Source organism: Plecotus auritus, assembly GCF_963455305.1.
Source record: "Plecotus auritus genome assembly, chromosome: 7".
Lineage (NCBI taxonomy): Eukaryota > Metazoa > Chordata > Mammalia > Chiroptera > Vespertilionidae > Plecotus > Plecotus auritus.
In genome coordinates this window covers 128,675,519-128,681,418 of record NC_137774.1, presented here as the reverse complement: position 1 = coordinate 128,681,418, position 5,900 = coordinate 128,675,519, and the positions used below count along the sequence as shown (strand labels likewise).

The 5,900-nt window shown below is 41.2% G+C and overlaps 1 pseudogene across 1 annotated transcript; it reads right to left on the bottom strand.

Annotated features, from left to right (window-relative positions):
• Positions 1 to 279: 279 nt before the first annotated feature.
• Positions 280 to 2,429, bottom strand: LOC308253369 (large ribosomal subunit protein uL10-like; annotated as a pseudogene). Its single transcript has 2 exons — positions 2,360 to 2,429; positions 280 to 1,134 (listed from the first exon to the last, which is right to left on the bottom strand). The product of its transcript is annotated as a large ribosomal subunit protein uL10-like (transcript).
• Between the last annotated feature and the right edge of the window lie 3,471 nt (positions 2,430 to 5,900).

Below are 5,900 nucleotides of genomic sequence, written 5' to 3'. Positions count from 1 at the left end.
TTTCTTTACCGAATAAAAATGAAAAATGATTATTTACTGTTTATAGAATTTTTGTTTGATGTGATAAGCTATGGAAAAGGTAAAAAAAAGAAAAGAAGAAAGTGAAGTTTCTTCAAAGCAATACTGTTATTAAATGAAGAAATTATTCTTTAATTAAGTCTAATCATGAGCACAGTGTCTTCCCTGGATAAGGATTTTTTTTTTTTTTTTTAAGAGAAGTAAGCCTTTATTTCCTTGTTTCTCAAATAGAGTTGGCTGAGCTGGTTGCTTTTTTGGTAATTAATCAAAGAGACCAAATCCCATATCCTCCTCTGACTCTTCCTTAGCTTCAACCTTGGCTGGGGCTGCAGCAGCAGCAGCAGCAGGAGCAGCAGTGGTGGCGCAGCCACAGGGGCAGCAGCCACAAAGCAGATGGATTAGCCAAGAAGGCCTTGACCTTTTCAGCAAGTGGGAAGGTGTAATCAGTCTCCACAGACAAAGTGAGAACTCGCTTGTACCCATTGATGATAGAATGGGGTACAATCTGAAGGCATATGCTGGCAACGTTGCGGACACCCTCCAGGAAGTGGGAATGCAGAGTGTACTCTGTGAGGTCAAGCACTTCCGGGTCGTAGATGCATGCTGCCATTGTCAAACACCTGCGGGATGATCAGCCCAAAGGAGAAGCAGGAGATGTTCAGCATGTTCAACAGTATGGCTTCGCTGGCTCCCACTTTGTCTCCAGTCTTATCAGCTGTACATCACTCAGGTTTCCAATGGTGCCCCTGGAGATTTTAGTGGTGATGCCCAAAGCCTGGAAGAAGGAGGTCTTCTCTGGCCCCAGACCAGTGTTCTGGGCTGGCACTGTGACTTTACACGGGGCAATGGCACCAGCACGGGCAGCAGCTGGTACCCTATTGGCCAGCAGCATGTCCATGATCTCAGTGAGGTCCTCCTTGGTGAACACAAAGCCCACATTCCCCCAGATATGAGGCAGCAGTTTCTCCAGAGCTGGGTTGTTTTCCAGATGTCCTCGGATGGCCTTGCGCATCATGGTGTTCATGCCCATCAGCACCACAGCCTTCCCGCGGAGGGACATGCGGATCTGCTGCATATGCTTGGAGCCCACATTGTCGGCTCCCACAGTGAAGCATCCTATCTAATAAAAGAGTAATATGCAAATTAACTATCACTTCGCTACACCCACAAGCTACGCTCACCAGCCAATCAGGAGCGAGTATGCAAATTAACCCAACCAAGATGGCTGCGGCCACAGGGGGCTTGGAGCAAGCAGGAGACTTGGGTTTCTCCAGAAATGAGGAAGCCAAGCTTTCCACACACCCTAGCGGGCCCGGGCCTCCACTCAAGGCTACAAAGTTTCAATTATAAAAGATAAATAAATCCCAACAAAAATGGCAGCAGCCACAGGGCTGGAGAGAGCAGGAGGCTCGAGTTGCTCCCGGCAATGGAGGAAGCCAAGCTTCCCCAGCCCTGGCCTGCCTTGGCCTCCGCTTAAGGCTACAAAGTTTCAATTATAGAAGATAAATAAATCCCAACAAAAATGGCTGCAGCCACAGAGCAAGCAGAAGGCTTGGCTCCGCTCAAAGCTACAAAGTTTCAATTATAGAATATAAATAAGTCCCAGACCCCAGGGCTCCTCTTGGGTCACCAGGGGTGTGTGGCCGGCCTGCAAACCACCACAGGCCCCTCGCCCAGGCCACCCCATGCCCCAAGGGAACCCCCACCCTGATCCGGGATACCCTTCAGGACAAACCAGCTGGCCCCCACCCATGCACCAGGCCTCTATCCTATCTAATAAAAGAGTAACATGCAAATTGACCATCACTTCAACACACAAGATGGCTGAGCCTATGTGATCAAAGATCCTGCCCCCATGTGGACACAAGATGGCCGCCACAAGATGGCCAGCAGGGAAGGGCAGTTGAGAGGGACCAGGCCTGCAAGGGAGGGCAGTTGGGGGCGATTTAGCCTGCAGGGAAGGGCAGTTGGGGGGGACCAGGCCAGCAGAGGAGAGCAGTTGCAGGGGGACCAGGCCTGCAGGGTAAGGCAGTTAGGGGTGACTAGGTCTGCAGGAGAGGGCAGTTAGGGGCAAACAGGCTGGCAGGGGAGCAGTTAGGCATCAATCAGGCTGGCAGGGGAGTGGTTAGGGGGTGATCAGGCTGGCAGGCAGAAGTGGTTAGGGGCAATCAGGAAGGCAGGCAGGCGAGCAGTTGGGAGCCAGCAGTCCTGGATTGTGAGAGGGATGTCCGACAGCCTGTTTAGGCCTGATCCTACCAGGATCGGGTCTAAACGGCCAGTCAGACATTCCTTGAGGGGTCCCATATTGGAGAGGGTGCAGGCTGGGCTGAGGGACACACACCCCCCCCTAGTTTTGGATAACCATCCAGAAGTTGGATGTTCTTAAAGAAGTAGTTGGATTTCCAGGTCGCCCTATCAGGAATTGCCACTCAGGGCTTATTGACGTCGCTTCCACAAGGTTGCCTGGCTAGAGCTGGATAAGGATTTTTAAATGACATATTTGTTTAATTAGAGGTACAGAAGTTTTTCATATTTAAAAAAAGTCATAATGTTTTTGCAAAGAGGATAAACAATTTTTATGGAAACATTTGCACAATATGAAATTAAAATGGCAGAATCAGCTTAACACCAAATAATGACAAACTTATTATCAAATTTGTTTTAGTCTCCCTTTTCTGAGCACCAGGATATTTTCCTGTATCATTATTTAATGAGGTACCAATTACAACTGTAAATTTTGTTTTAATTAAAAAACAATTAACTTATTTAAACATGATTACACTGCAAAGTTATGTAGCATCATGATTTAAAGAAACAAAACTAAACATTGCAAGAAGACCTTATTCAATTAATTCTAGTCTGACCAAGAAGCAAAATTCTTCTAAATTTATATATTTCTTATATTGCATTAAATTTAAAATAATACATTTTCTAATTACCAATTTGTGTTTTGATGGAGTTAACAGCATTTTTGTTTTTTCTTTATCATAAAGTAGATAATAAGCACTATAAAAAGAAAGAAAATTATAATGTGATTGGAAGAGTTGCTTGAACAATAGAATAGATTAAGAACTAAATCAATCTGTAAAATATCAAATTTTAATCAGGTAAGGAATATAGCAATTATCCTAGCTAGTAGAATTATGCTAATTTGCATTGGGGTATTTTTGTATAATTAGATGCTGGGTAGTCATTCTTTATTTGAAGCTTTCTCTAGTGACCCTTACTAGAAGAGATAAACCATGTTGAAGGCTTTTTTAGACATATATATTCTCCTGGAGTAAAATGTTTTGAACCCTCTCCACACAGTGGCCATACTGGGGGCCCATAATATCATTTTTTCTTATAAATATGAATTTATGTTCAAAGATATAAAAACAGAATTCTCCCACATTATGAGAAATGGACTTATATTTTCAATGAATAATTAAACTAAAAATTATGGGGAATGTTATGAAAATGTTTCAAGCTCAAAGGCAAAAATCTCCCAGCTTTTACAATTCTCAAATTCCAATTTGTTTCATAGTGGCCACTAATCAAGAAGTAAACTAGCAAAATATAACCATAGTTAGTATGGTACCTATGCACAATTATGCTCCTGTATTAAAAAATTAAACAGATTGGTGGTAAAACTTACTGATTTCAATCTTTAAAAATATGCCACAAGATGATTAAATGATTTTCCATTATGTATTTCCCTGTTTCTGAATCCACTCCACAGGCTCCTTTACTATTGTTTTGCCAGTGCATTTTAGCTATAAAAATTCTAAACGGGACTTACATTTAAGTCCTTTATCCATTTTGAGTTTATTCTGGTATATGGTGTAAGTTGGAGGTCTAGTTTCATTTTTTTGCATGTATTTGTCCAGTTTTCCCAAACCATTTATTGCTCCAATGTATGCTCTTGCCTCCTTTATCAAATATTAATTGAGCGTAATGGCTTGGGTCAATTTCTGGGTTCTCTGTCTGTTCCATTGATCTAAATGTCTGTTCTTGTGCCAGTACCAGGCTGTTCTGAGTACAGTGGCTTTGCAGTATAACTTGATATCTGGTATTGTGATTCCTCCAACTCTGTTCTTCTTTCTCAAGATTGCTGCAGCTATTTGGGGTCTTTATTGGTTCCATATAAATTTTTGGAGTATTTGTTCTAGGTCTGTGAAATATGCCATTGGTATTTTAATAGGGATTGCACTGAATCTATAGATTGCTTTAGTAAGTATAGACATTTTAATGATGTTGATTCTACCAATCCATGAACATGGTATATTCTTCCATTTATTTATATCTTCCTCTATCTCTTTTTTTCAACATTTTGTAGTTTTCAGAGTACAGGTCTTTTACCTCCTTGATTAAGTTAGTTCCTAAGTCTCTTAATTTTTTTTGTTGCAATGGTAAATGGGATTTTTTTTCCTTATTCAAATTTTGTTCTATAATGCCCTTTTTTTTTTCTTTTTTATTTAATAAATCTTTATTGTTCAGTTTATTACAGTTGTTCCTCTTTTTTCCCCCCATAGCTCTCCTCCCCCTCCACTCGGTTCCCACCCCATGCCCTTACCGCCCCCCCACTATCCTCATCCATAGGTGTAGGATTTTTGTCCAATCTCTTCCCACACCCCCCATACCCCCTTCCCTCTGAGAATTGTCAGTCCACTCCCTTTCTATGTCCCTGATTCTATTACATTCACCAGTTTATTCTGTTCATCAGATTTTTTATTCACTTGATTTTTAGATTCACTTGTTGATTGACATGTATTTGTTGTTACTTTGTTGTTCATAATTTTTATCTTTACCTTTTTCTTTTTCCTCTTCTTAAAGAATACCCTTCAGCATTTCATATAATACTGGTTTGGTGGTGATGAACTCCTTTAGCTCTTTCTTGTTTGTGAAGCACTTTATTGACCTTCAATTCTAAATGATAGCTTTGCTGGGTAGATTAATCTTGGTTGTAGGTTCTTGCTATTCATCACTTTGAATATTTCTTGCCACTCCCTTCTAGACTGCATAGTTTCTGTTGAGAAATCAGCTGACAGTTGTATGGGTACTCCCTTGTAGGTAACTTACTGTTTTTCTTTTGCTGCTTTCAAGATTTTCTCTTTGTCTTTTGCCCTTGGCATTTTAATTATGATGTGTCTTGGCGTGATCCTCTTTGGATTCCTCTTGTTTGGGGTTCTCTGCACTTCCTGGTCTTGTAAGTCTATTTCTTTCACCAGGTAGGGGAAGTTTTCTGTCATTATTTCTTCAAATAGGTTTTCAATATCTTGCTCTCTCTCTTCTTCTGGCACCCCCATAATTCTGATGTTGGTATGCTTGAAGTTATCCCAGAGGCTCCTTACACTGTCTTCATATTTTTGAATTCTTTTTATTTTTTTTGCTTTTCCAGTTGGGTGTTTTTAGCTTCTTTGTATTTCAAATCTTTTACTTGATACTTGGGATCCTCTAGTCTGCTGTTGGATCTCTGTATATTATTCTTTATTTCAGTCAGTGTATGCTTAATTTCTAATTGGTCCTTTTTCATATCCTTGAAGGTCTCACTAAATTTCTCAGAGGTTTCTAGAATATTCTTGAGTAATCTTATAACTGTGGTTTTGAACTCTATATCCAGTAGTTTGATTTCCTCCATTTCTTTCATTTGTGACCTGTTTCTTTGTCTCTGCATTTTGGTTGATTCCCTGTGTTGATAGAGTGGCTTTGTGTGCTAAGTGTATATAGGGCCCAGTGGCTCAGCCTCCTCAATCACCTGAGGTGGACACTCTTGGTGCACCCCTTTGTGGGCTGTGTGCACAGTCTTGTTGTAGTTATGCCTTGATTGTTGTTGGTATCACTGGGAGGAATTGACCTCCAGGTCAGTTGGCTGTGAGGACCTGTTGTGTCTATGATGGGAT